Source organism: Capra hircus, chromosome 1, assembly GCF_001704415.2.
Source record: "Capra hircus breed San Clemente chromosome 1, ASM170441v1, whole genome shotgun sequence".
Classification (NCBI taxonomy): Eukaryota; Metazoa; Chordata; class Mammalia; order Artiodactyla; family Bovidae; genus Capra; species Capra hircus.
This window is the reverse complement of record NC_030808.1, coordinates 32830721-32844840: the sequence shown is the minus strand read 5'-3', so window position 1 is coordinate 32844840 and position 14120 is coordinate 32830721. Positions and strand designations below refer to the sequence as shown.

General features: G+C 34.1%; 1 protein-coding gene and 1 pseudogene across 3 annotated transcripts in view; one reads left to right on the top strand and one right to left on the bottom strand.

Moving 5' to 3' along the window:
• CADM2 (cell adhesion molecule 2) overlaps positions 1-14120 on the bottom strand; it is a 1295522-nt gene that overhangs the window by 53192 nt on the left and 1228210 nt on the right. The gene's annotated exons all lie outside the window — the stretch shown is intronic.
• On the top strand, positions 6765-7710 carry LOC102173449 (annotated as a pseudogene).

Here is a 14120-nt window from a genome sequence, read left to right as displayed (position 1 = left end):
CACTTAATATGCCAGCAAGTTTGGAAAGCTCAGCAGTGGCCACAGGATTGGGAAAGGTCAGGTTTCATTCCAATCCCAAAGAAAAAGCAATGCCAAAGTATGTTCAGTTGCACCGCACAATTGTATTTATCTCATATGCTAGCAAAATTATTCTCAAAATTCTCCAAGCCAGGCTTCAACAGTATATGAACCAAGAGCTTCCAGGTATTTAAACTGGATTTAGAAAAGGCAGAGGAATCAAAGATTAAATTGCCAACACCCATTGGATCATAGAAAAAAATATAAGTTCAGAGAAACATCTTCTTCTGCTTTATTGACTACACCAAAGCCTTTGACTGTATGGATCACAACAAACCATGGAATATTCTTCAACAGATGGGAATACCAGATCATCTTACCTGCTTCCTGAAAAACCTGTATACAGGTCAAGAAGCAAGAGTTAGAACCAGACATGGAACAAAGGACTGGTTCCAAATTGGGCAAGGAGTACATCAAGTCTGTATATTGTCACTGTGCTTATTTAACTTCTATGCAGAGTACATAATGTGAAATGCCAGACTGGATGAAGCATAAGCTGGAATCAAGATTTCCAGCAGAAATATTAATAACCTCACATATGCAGATGACACCACCCTAATGACAAAAAGCAAAGAGGAAATGAAGAGTCTCTTGATGAAGGCAAAAGAGGAGAGTGAAAAATCTGGCTTAAAACTCAACATTCAAAAAACTAAGATCATGGCATCCGGCCCCATCACTTCGTGGCAAAGAGATGGGAAAACAATGGAAACAGTGAGAGACTTTATTTTCTTGGGCTCCAAAATCAGCATAGATGGTGACTGCAGGCATGAAATTAAATGATGCTTGCTTTTTGGAAGAAAAGCTATGGCCAATCTAGACAGCATATTAAAAAGCAGAGATATTACTTTACAGACAAAGTTCTGTCTAGTCAAAGATATTATTTTTCCAGTAGTCATGTATGGATGTTAGAGCTGGACTATAAAGAAAGCTGAGCACAGAAGAATTGATACTTTTATTTTTTATTTATTTATTTATTTTTTTTAAAACAGATAACAAGGGTTTATTGTATAGCACAGGAAACTATATTCAATATCTTGTAATAACCTATAATGAAAGAGAATCTGAAAAATTATGTATATATTTGAATCACTTTGCTGTAGAAATGAAACTAAAAATATTATAAATCAACAAGACTTCAAAACTATACTTTAAAAAAGAAGAAAGTAAAGAAACAAGACAAAGAGAAACAAAAACAAACAAAAAAAAGACTGACACCCAAGATCTCAAAGTGACCTAAGAATGTCACTGATGGGGAGCAGCATAGAGCTACTGATTAACTTCAATTCTCATTAATTTATATATTTAAAATTTAAGAGTAGATTTTATTTATTTATTTTTTTGGGGGGGGCCCCATTTCTCAATTTTTTTTTTTTTTTTTTTTGCATTGCAATATTTTATTGGTCTGTGCCATATATCAACATGAGTCAACCACAGGTATACATTTCTCTCCTCTAGTCTCCCACCCCATCCCATCCCTCTAGGTTTTTTTTTTTTTGTTTTTTATTTTTTTTATTTATTTTTTTTTTTAAATTTTAAAATCTTAAATTCTTACATGCGTTCCCAAACATGAACCCCCCTCCCACCTCCCTCCCCACAACATCTCTCTGGGTCATCCCCATGCACCTGCCCCAAGCAAGTAGGGTGCAGCTTGCTTGGGGCAGAATTGATACTTTTAAACTATAGTGTTAGAGAAGGCTCTTGAGGGTCCCTGGGACTGCACACAGATCAAACCAGACAATTCTAAAGGAAATCAGTACTGAATATTCTTTGGAAGGACTGATGCTAAAGTTGAAACCAATACTTTGGCCACCTGATGCAAAGAAATGACTTATTGTAAAAGACCCTGAGTTTGGGAAAGATTGAAGGCAGGAGGAGAAGGGGATGACAGAGGATGAGATGTTGGATGACATCACCGACTCAATGGACATGAGTGTGAGCAAGCTCCAGAACTGGTGATGGACAAGGAGGCCTGGTGTGCTATAGTCCATGGGGTCGCAAAGGGTTGGACATGGCAGAGCGGCTGAAATGAACTGATAGTTATTCAATTATCACTATCATTGTTATTTTATTTTACATGAGATATGCATATCTTTCAAAAATAATCACTGTTTTGGTTTGCTAAGAAATATTTTCAAACTTGTTTTATGCTACGTTATATTGCATTTGTCTGTTTAAATTATCTTGTCTCCTTTATTTTTAGTCCCTAAGCTCCTTATGAATAAGTAAACATTTATTCCTATACTCCTGATGTTTAGTTCTACTGTTATTGCAAGGCTGAGATATTAAAAAAAAAATTGAGGGAAATAAACAAAATCTTGTCATATAATAGTTGTGTAATGTAAATTATATTTGTTATATATATTTTTTAATTTAAATAATGAATTACTTTATAAACTTGAGATCTGACACCTACCTGCCATGCCCCAAATAAGCAAATTAGTTTACTATATTCCTCATCATTATTATCCCACAATCTGCTTTTAAAGATGAAGGAAGAGTTTATCAGATGAAGACTGAAGGAAGATACAGTACATTCATTTGTATAAACATCTTAAAGATAAAGATAAAATTTAGGTGAATATGCTTGCTTAAGCTCCTAGTGGAGACTAATGTCCTGACCAGTGTTAAGAATACTGAAACTAATAGTGCATCATTTATTTTTATAATTACTCCTAAATAAATAGTCAATTTTGCAATATTACTGAAGCAAGCCCAGATATGTTTATTAAGAGAAATATTTGCAAAGTGCTTAACATGATCCAAGTTTTGCTGGTATCTAATCAAGCCAATTTTGATTTGTGCTGTTACAGATTTATTATCCCATAACACGGGCAATTGCAGTGTCAATGTATTAATATCTGAGCAATATATAATTGCTTTCAATTACTAATAATGTTCTAATTTAAGTAGACCTCTGGTCTCAGATAATTTACCTGTAGGTTCTATAATGTTTTATAAAGTATATTTTGGAAGGAATGTAATTTTCCTTTATTTCAACTACTGTTCGATATGAGAATCCAATGTATATTCCAGGAGTAGAAAATAAAATTAATGATGCTCTAAGCCAGGATAAGAAAAAAATAATAAATTTCAAATATGAATATACATTGAGGTGATAAAGTTAGAGACGTGGTTTGTCCTGCTGTAAGTGAAAATAGGTGAGAATCAATACAGTAAGGTTTAGACCTGTTAAAGGGGCTAATCTAACACCATAGGGTCCAGCAGGTAATGAAAATAGGGCATTGCTCCCCAAAGGCTGCAACTTACTGCTGCTATTTGGGAAAAAGAAGATTCTAAGGTGAAAAGTGTCCCATTCACATACTAATGTGATTTAGTTTATCAAGCTGTGTGAAGTTTACATTGGCAAGCTGCAAGTAGAGTTTAGGGCTGGTGAGAAAAATTAGGGCCAACTGCAACTGAAACAAATGGAGAAGGCAATGGCACCCCACTCCAGTACTCTTGCTTGGGAAATCCCGTGGATGGAGGAGCCTGGTAGGCTGCAGTGCATGGGTTTGCAAACAGCTGGACACGACTGAGTGACTTCACTTTCACTTTTCACTTTCATGCATTGGAGAAGGAAATGGCAACCCACTCCAGTGTTCTCGCCTGGAGAATCCCAGGGACAGGGGAGCCTGGTGGGCTGCCATCTATGGGTTTGCACAGAGTTGGACATGACTGAAGCGACTTAGCAGCACAGCAACAATTGAAACAGAAGAATAGACAAGAGAGAATTAGAATATGGGGTATGCCTATGAATTTACCTCTTTGGGTCACCCAAGACTTAGTGAGAAATTAACGGAAGGAAAGAATTAAATTAGACTGACTTCCCTGGTAGCTCAGCTGGTAAAGAATCAGCCTGCATTGCAGGAGTCCCCACTTGGATTCCTGGGTCAGGAAGAACCTCTGGAGAAGGAATAGGCTACCCACTCCAGTATTTGTGGGCTTCTCTGTTGTCTCAGCTGGTAAAGAATCTGCCTGCAATACGGGAGACCTGGGTTCAATCCCTGGGTTGGAAAGATCTCCTGGGGAAGGGAAAGGCTACCCACTCTAGTCTTCTGGCCTAGAGAATTTCACGGACTGTGTAGTCCATGGGGTCAAATGAGTCAGACAGGACTGAGCAACTTTCACTTTGAATTCATCATTGTCCTTAATACAGATTCCTATTTCAGAAAAACTTTGAAATTGGGGCTGACATTAAAGAAGAGCTGGTAGTTCTAAAACCTAACAGCTTTTAGATAAACACTGTTCTTTAAAAGTGGTGAACAAACTTTTAGAACTGTAATCCTGGAAGATAGCCACTACATTTCTTTCAGAAGTGAAGCAGAAATGCAAGGAATTCTCTCAAAGGTATTAAAAAAGAGCTAAAAACCCATCCAAGATAATTGTCTTCTTGAATTATGGGATTTTCTCTAGTAATGTAAGAGACTTGGCCACATGATGAATACTGACTCTCACAAAAGAGTGTGTGTGTGTGTGTATATATATATATATATATATATATATATATATATACACTGGAGCAAGCTGCCATTTCCTCTTTCAGGGTATCTTTTTGATCCAGGGATTGAACTCTAGTCTCCTGGCTCTCTGAATTGCAGGCAGATTCTTTACCCACTGCAGACTGATTGCAGCCATGGAATTAAAAGACCCTTGCTCCTTGGAAGAAAATCTGTGACAAACATAATGTGTTAAAAAGCAGAGACATCACTTTGCCAACAAATGTCTGCATTGTCAAAGCTATGGTTTTTCCCGCAGTCATGTGAGAATGTGAGAGGTGGACCATGAAGTCTGTGAGTAGAAGAATTGATACTTTCAAACTGTGGTGTTGGAGAAGACTCCTGAGAGTCCCTTGGGCAGCAGGAGATCAAACCAGTCAATCCTAAAAGAAATCAACCCTGAATATTCATTGAAAGGATTATCTCTGGAGTTCTAATACTTTGACCACATGATGTGGAGAGCCAACTGATTGGAAAAGACTCTGATGCTGGGAAAGATTGAAGGCAAAAGGAGAGGAGGGGCAGCAGAAAACAAAATTGTTAGATAACATCACCGACTCAATGGACATGAGTTGGAGTAAATTCCGGGAAATAGTGGGGAACAGGGAAGCCTGGTGTGCTATAGTACATGGGTTTGCAAAGAGTTGGAATCTACTTAGAGACTGAACAACAGCAAAACATATTTTACAACTTTTCTTTGAGAAATCAAAAGACAATGTTGAGATGTCATGTAGTTAATTGGCAAAGCATATTTAGAATAGGATTAGGGAATGATATTCATTTGATCAAATCATAAGAACCTGAGGACACAAATAGATATCTTTTCTTGGTTGTGTTTTACTTATGCTATTCTAAAATTCTTCTTTTTATGTGTTACTGCAAACTGAAGTCTTATTTAGGTACAAGTTTGCAAAACAATTTGTCTTTCAGCCTGTTTAGAGTGATGTGAGCCCACCTTAACTTTAGGGGACAGAAAGAGGCCTGCAGGTTAGCTGAAAGTAATCAAAATAGTGTTTGATAAACTGTGGTTAGAAAAGAATTACTGTACATTTCTTTTGAATTGATTTTATTATGAAAAAACAGTAACTTCTTTTTCTATCTAAATATTCCCATTCCAAATTTGTCTCTTCAGTAGATAAAGGTGAAAGTTTTAAAATAAATCCTTTTGTTACATTTGAATTTATTTAAATCCCTAATTGCATCCTTGGTAATTTCTGTTTTCTTTATTATAAAAAAGAACAATTTGGGGGAACTGTATTATTTTATCTTGATTATATAGTAAAGACATATTAATCATCATTAAATAAGAATAAAACATAATGATTCTCCTAATTGTTAACATTATCATAAAGTGCCAGGACAATTCAGAATGTTAAGATTTTAGAAATTATTTGAAGGGACAATAAAAGGGTAAATTTAAGTTTTTTACATCTCCTCACATTTGTAGCTCTAGGCTGATGAGAATAATTTGGTAGGTTGTGATTAACAAAACATGCTAGCTTTTAGGCTTCAGAGAAAGAAGTGGGAGTTACAACTGGTAGCTATATTAACATTACCATACCATCATTTAATTATATTTTTTCCTCATTCACCAGAAATTTTTACTTATCTGTCATTAACCTCTATCTTTAAATAAGTTTTTGCTGTAAAATGACAAAATGTGTACATAATTTTCTCTTATGTATTATCTACAAAAATTTTATTTTTTTTTGTTTTTTGTGATCATATTTGCATTTATTTATTTTAAAAATTGTAGTATAGTTGATATTAGTTTCAGATATACAGCATAGTGGTTGATATCTTCATAGATTACATATATAATATCAGAAAACAGGGCATCTGATGGTTAGTATTTTACTGAAAAGCTGTGTAAGTATATATATTTGTGTGTGTTTGCATGTACAGTAAATTACAATATAAACTGCATATCTCACCATATTTTGTGTCAAAACTGAACGCCAAGTTTCTAACCTATCAAGGCATATATCAACAGGGCTTACAGCTCTGAATTAAGTTAAAAATACTCACTTATAATAATAATGTAAGATAATAATATTGTAAGATAATACATGTAAGATAATATTGTTTAGCTTTTCTAAACAAAAGCTACTGCAAAACATTTTCTCACTGTCTTCTCAGATTGTACCTCCCTCAGTTTTACAGGAAGACTATAGAAGTCAGGACCCAGAAATGAGAAACCAGACATCAGTATTCAGTTTCATCCTCCAGGGATTAACAGATAACCTACAAATGCAGATTTTGACTTTTATATTTCTACTCATCACATACATGTTGAATATAATTGGAAACCTGGTCATCATAACCCTCATATTAGTGGATTCTCACCTTAAAACTGCAATGTACTTTTTTCTCCAAAATTTTTCCTTCTTAGAAATCTCATTCATTTCTGCCTGCATTCCTAGATTCTTGTACAGTATATTAACAGGAAACAGGACCATTACTTATAACGCTCGCCTGTTCCAACTAGTTTTTACATCAATGTTTGGTGTAACAGAATTCTTTCTCTTGGTCACCCTGTCCTATGATCGTTACGTAGCCATCTGCAAACCCCTGCATTACATGACCATCATGAACCACAGATTGTGCAAAATGGTTTTCTTCTGCTGTTGGATAACCACTTTCTTAATTGTTTTTCCACCGTTTTGCTTGGGACTGAATCTGGAATTCTGTGACTCTGTCATTGATCACGTTTTTTTGTGACGTTTATCCACTCCTGAAGATCTCATGCTCAGATCCATGGTTCATGGAAGAGATAACTCTTGTTTGCTATGTGTTGATATTTATCATGACTCTTACATGTGTTGTTCTGTCCTACATATGTATCATCAGAACAGTTCTAAGATTCCCCTCTGCCTAGCAAAAGACAAAAGCTTTTTCCACCTGTTCTTCCCACTTTGTTGTGGTTTCTATCACCTATGGCAGCTGCATGTTTGTCTATATCAAACTTTCATCAAAAGATGAAATGACTATCAATGAGGAAGTAGTAATACTTACGACTTCCATTTCCCCCATGTTAAACCCATTTATTTATACTCTGAGAAACAAACAAGTGAAACAAGCATTTAGTGATTTACTCAAGAATTCTACAGGTCTCAAAGAACTAAGAGAATGTTGAAGTTAGGTTCCCTAAACAATTGTCTTATGTGTATATCCTCTATTATCTCTTCCTAAGTGAGATCTGGTCTTCTATTCTGATTAAGTCATTTCTTTTTTCTTTTTTCTTTTTTTTTTTACTTAATATTCAACTTTATTTTCTCCTTGCTCAGTTTCATTTATTTATTTATGTTTTTTAACCATTTATCATTTGTTATTATTATTATTTTTTTTTTTTACTTTACAATATTGTATTGGTTCTGCCATACATCAATATGAATCCAGCACGGGTGTACACATGTTCCCCATCTTGAACCCCCCTCCCACCTCCCTCCCCGTACCATCCCTCTGGGTCATCCCAGTGCACCAGCCCCAAGCATCCTGAATCCTGCATCAAACCTGGAAGGGCGACATAAATCACAGCAGGATCCTCTATGACCCACCTCCCAGCATACTGGAAATAAAAGTAAAAATAAACAAATGGGACCTAATTAAACTTAAAACTTCTGCACAACAAAGGAAACTATAAGCAAGGTGAAAAGACAGCCTTCTGAATGGGAGAAAATAATAGCAAATGAAGCAACTGACAAACAGCTAATCTCAAAAATATACAAGCAACTCCTGCAGCTCAATTCCAGAAAAATAAATGACCTAATCAAAAAATGGGCCAAAGAACTAAATAGACATTTCTCCAAAGAAGACATACAGATGGCTAACAAACACATGAAAAGATGCTCAACATGGCTCATTATCAGAGAAATGCAAATCAAAACCACAATGAGGTACTATTTCACTTCAGTCAGAATGGCTGGAATCCAAAAGTCTACAAGCAATAAATGCTGGAGAGGGTGTGGAGGAAAGGGAACCCTCTTACACTGTTGGTGGGAATGCAAACTAGTACAGCCACTATGGAGAACAGTCTGGAGATTCCCTATATGAAACGAATCGCCAGTCCAGGTTCGATAGATGATACTGGATGCTTGGGGCTGGTGCACTGAGACGACCCAGAGGGATGGTACGGGGAGGAAGGAGGGAGGGGGGTTCAAGATGGGAAACACGTGAATACCTGTGGTATTCATGCTGATGTATGGCAAAACCAATACAATATTGTAAAGTAATTAACCTCCAATTAAAATAAATAAATTTATATTTAAAACAAAAACAAAGAAAAACCTGGAAATAGAACTGCCCTATGACCCAACAATCCCACTGCTGGGCATACACATGGAAGAAACCAAGAATTGAAAGACACACGTGTACCCAAATGTTTGCATACAAAAATTTTAAATGATAGATTGCTACAAAGAAAATAATTATGACAGTTTATCTCATAAAAGTTACTTATTAGTTATTAAATATGAAATATACAGTATATAAAATAGTAGGTGTTTGCACAAATGTATAAGGAATAGTTTCATAACATGTTTTATATATTACTTCTATTTTTTCTATGCCAATATGATATAAATTATGACATTTTATGACATAACAAAAGTTGAGAACTGATGTCTACCCATAGAGTGACATGAGTTTGTTACATATTAAGGAAATTACAAGGTAATCACAAAATGATTTGTTTTACCTAATAATGAAATTATTAGCTTTTCTTTAATGTTGTAATTCATTGTATGAGACCACAGCTATAACAGGCGAAAGGGACTTGAGTATGTATTAAATCAAATATATTGAACAAGATGGCTTCCAGGATCTTTTATGTTATTCGGCTACAATATGCATTTCATTTCACTGTGTAATAAAGACACTATACAGTACCAAACATACTATATATTTAATCGTATTAAATTATAAGACATATTTGTAGTAAATTTGAATTTATTAATAAATATATATATCTTCATGCTTAAGAGACAAGTTATTTAATATTAAAATTGATCTATCAACACTTGAACATGGAGAAAACTTCAGCACTTACATATTTCATTTTAGTATGAGTTGTAGTTATTTGAAGAGTGTATGTCTTTTAACAGAATTCTGATTGGTATGTCTTTTATACAGTCACAGCTAAAAATAAGAAATAATATGTGCATGCATTTATATAGTACAACTTTTTATATTTCTAATCAACATTAAAGCATATCTTTTTATTTATTCAATTCTACATTTGAGTTCCTCTAAAATGTATAGAGCATTAATATTTTTTTCTAAGCTTTTATGCAGCGATTTTGTTACAATTAAAAGGCTGGAAATTTTTTGCTATGTTTTCTAAGCTATTGAATTTTGAATTTGAGTTTGTAATCTTCCACTTTTCAAAATCTCTCACTATACTTATTAATGTGGTTAATTACATAAATTCTATAAAAGTGGTTAATTATACATAAATTATATATAAAATTATATAAATAATGTATAATTTAATATTAAACCATAGTTTAATTATTGATAAATTAATTTTGATAAAGCATGATTTTTTTAACATGTTATTGTATTATATTTGCTAGTATTTCATTTAGGATTTTTTCCATCAGTATTTGTAAGTTAAAAGTGATTTCCATGATAGTCACAATGGAGGAAGGAAGGGATGGGAAGAACTGAAAGAGTAGCTTTGACATGTGCTCACTACCTTGTGTACAATAGCTAGTGAGAAGCTGCTATATAGCACAGGGGGCTCAGCTCTGTGTGCTGTGATGACCTAGAGGGCTGGGAAGGGGGTGAATAGGAGGCAGGCTCAAGAAGGAAGGGATATTTATTTACTTATAGTTGATTTAGGCTGTAGTATAGCATAAACTAATACGCCATTGTAAAGCAATTATCATTCAATTAAACAAAGTAACTTCCAGTGTTCTTTTTTCCCCCTGCTATATCTTTATAAGACTTTTAACTACTGATGTTTTGATGTCATTATATTAAAAAAATGGAAAACTTTTAAAATAGCACCTATTTAAGATTTGATATAGTTAGCAGAGCTGTGATATAAAGCATATCCTTACACAGTATCTGTAATTTTGCCTATTTATAAATATATTTTTATAAATTATATCTTCCTAGAAACATATCTTGGAGAAGGTAATGGCAACCCACTCCAGTACCCTTGCCTGGAAAATACCACGGACGGAGGAGCCTAGTAGGCTGCAGTCCATGGGGTCACTAGAGTTGGACACGACTGAGTGACTTCACTTTCACTTTTCGCTTTCATGCATTGGAGAAGGAAATGGCAACCCACTCCAGTGTTCTTGCCTGGAGAATCCCAGGGACAGGGAGCCTCGTGGGCTGCCGTCTATGGGGTCGCACAGAGTCGGACACGACTGAAGCGACACAGCAGCAGCAGCAGCAGAAACATATCTATTACATATAGGTTTTCGAATCCTTCTGCCTAGAGTTATGGTATGCCTTTAATATTTTAATCTCTTCTTTATTGGAAATCTTTACTCTCTTGATTAATCTTTTATGTTGTTGATCTTTTCTTTTTTCTAGAAAGATTAACTAAGCATTTGAAATCTTTACTGATTTCTTTGCTGACCTTACCAATTCTGTAGTTTGCTTTCTAGTTAGTTAATTTCTGCTTTTATCTTTATTTCCTCTCTTCTAGATTTTTACATTAAAATATTCTGGTTATATACAGTTTTTAAAGATTTATATCTGCTTGTTTTTATTTCCCCTTTCTTCCTCCCTTCCTCCCTCCCTTTCTTTCTCTCTCCCAACCATGTTCAGCACTATGATTTTTCCTGTGAATAACATTTCAGACAGTCCTTATGTATTTTATAGATTTTCTGTCTTCAAGTTAAATTTTAATCAAAGGTTTTTTCTTTATGTTTGACTCATGAGTTTATTTCTAAATATTGTTTATATTGCCACTTAAATATTTTCTTTCATTGTCATTATATTCTGGGATTATTGAGTTCATGACAGAGAAAATAATTTATAATACTGCTGTTACATTATCTTTTACTGATTGCTGTTTTCTTTGCTACTCCATAGGTAATTGATTAAAAAATTAGTCATATATAAAAAATACCCCTTATTTTTAAGGCAGAATTTTTTATATGTCAATCAATTATATTTTTGCTATTATTCAGCTTATGTATATAGTTAATATTATTTGACCTGTCAAGGTCAAATATATGTTTCTACAACAGGTAATGCTACATACACAATTTCTAGATAATTATCTTTGCAATCCATGTTTATGTGTGCTCAGTTGCACAGTTGTGTCCAACTCTTTGCAACCCCATGAATGGTAGCCCACCAGGCTCTTCTGTCCATAAATTTTCCAGAGAAGAATACTGGAGCAGGTTGCCATTTTTTGCTTCTGGGGATCTTCCTGACCCAGGGATTGAACCTGTGTCTTACATCTCCTGCATTGGCGGGAGGATTCTTTACCACTGCACCACCTGGGAAGCTCCTCTTCTTCCTACTACTGTCAATTTGAAGTGACCATCTTTATTTCATGTATTGTTGCTACCTGAATTCAAATTAAAGGGTTGAAAAGATTATATAGGGCAGTGGCTAATGAGAAATTTTCCAGGTGGTCTTAACAGGAGGAGCAAAGTTCACAAGTCTCAAGCAATCTTTTACCAAGATAACCAACAAGTAACAAGTCCATCACTTAGGGCACTACCTAAATATAAAATATAAATGAGAAAATGTAAAATTCAAAAGTAATATAAATAAAATCCAGTTAAGAACTTGTCTCAGAATCTTCATGTGACAATTAAAAAGAATGTTTGTGAACAGCTCTTGAAAAAAAAAAATATTAGCTTCTATGTTGTGTAAAAGGAGCACCAGCTTTTGTAATTAAATAGTTATATTGTCAACTACTTCCTATGATGAAAATGCCAAAGTAGGCTATACCTTATCAAAATAAGTCACATAAACACAATTTGGAGTTATAACAAAATATCATTTAAATCTCCCCTTTAAAAAAATACAATTAACAATCTATCAGAAGTAGAGTGCACAAGCTTCAAAAATACAATTAACTTCTTATGTCAAAGAAAAAAAAATAGAAAACTAACGAAATAAATAAATTTGTCAAAGCCTTAAAAACAGGTTTTCTGCCCTAAAGTTCTGAGATAATTGAAGATCAGGGTCTTGAGAAACAAATGTTTTCTGCTATCCATGTATGCAGGTAATGTCATCAGTGAGGCAAATATCTATAGCAGATACACCATTTTCCTTTTGATCATTCAAATACAAGGAAGAATACAAAAAATACAGCATCAGGTCTGCCTTTCTTAATCTGCTAGAATTCAAGCTTTTATCCTTTAATATGTAATAAACATCATTACATATATATCTACAGTGAAAATCATTACTGCCAAATATCCTGTATTGCTGTACTAATGGTTCTTTTTCTCATACAGAAGGGAATATTTGGGGAAAATAAGGGACATTTTATTTCAAATGCATTTATGTATTGAGAAGATTCAAGGTAATTTAACATTGGTAGATGATACTCCATATAATTGAAAACTGAAATAAAAGATTAAAATTAATAGCATTTTCAAGGTATAATCCTCATAAATTTATGAGAAGATAACCTTATTAATCAAATTACATAAAATTCATCTGGGTTAATTTAGAGCCAAATTGTCCTTGAACTAGAAAAACATCAAAATGAACCTGTTTGCTTTTTAATTATTATGGATCAAGATGGAAAATTAAAATTTAGCCCTTTAAATCCTCTGGGGTTACCAAGGATTTTTGAAATTGTCATTTTAGTGTGCACAGATTATACACTGACTACTTCCACCTCACCCAAGAATTGGATTAAGCATCGCATAAGGTTAGTATTTTTTGTTTGAAAATTACATTTATACAGAGAGAATGTAATGATGAGAACTCCAGTTCATGTTTCAAAATCACACAATCTAGTATAATGATTCTACAATGATTGACATTTTTTTGCACAGCTTGTAATCAGATATGCATAATGTTCAAATGTACTCTCTAAACTAAAGATTTAGTGTCCTATTTTCCTTTTCAATGGATATGTAACTGAAGAGAAAACTAACACCCTGTTTGTTTCGCTTCTGATAGGAATGTGAGAAAAAGCTGCCCATCTCTTTTGTTCCCAGCCTACAAAGTTAAGTTTCATTTGACAAGGAAAGATACTAATTTTTATATTTTGGCATACTGCTTTTTGAAATATCCTCAATTGGGAAAAACAAAATTGAATCTCAAGTCTAAAATTATGCTACACATGATGTTTTAGAATGCCATGGTTAGCTGGAATTTCATGATATGATGAACTGGAACTTTCAAGTTACAAATCATAAGGCCATGTCAGAAAAAATCTGTTTCTGATTTCTTCAGCTACAGCTCACATTTTCCTCTTAACTCTGTCTTGGTCTGTCTGAGATTAATTTGCAGGAGATGTTCAGTAGAAAGAGCAAGACATTATTCACTTAAAATGTAAGATAAAAATATCTTTTTTTGCAGTTGGTATAAAAATGTCATGGTCGTTCATTATTT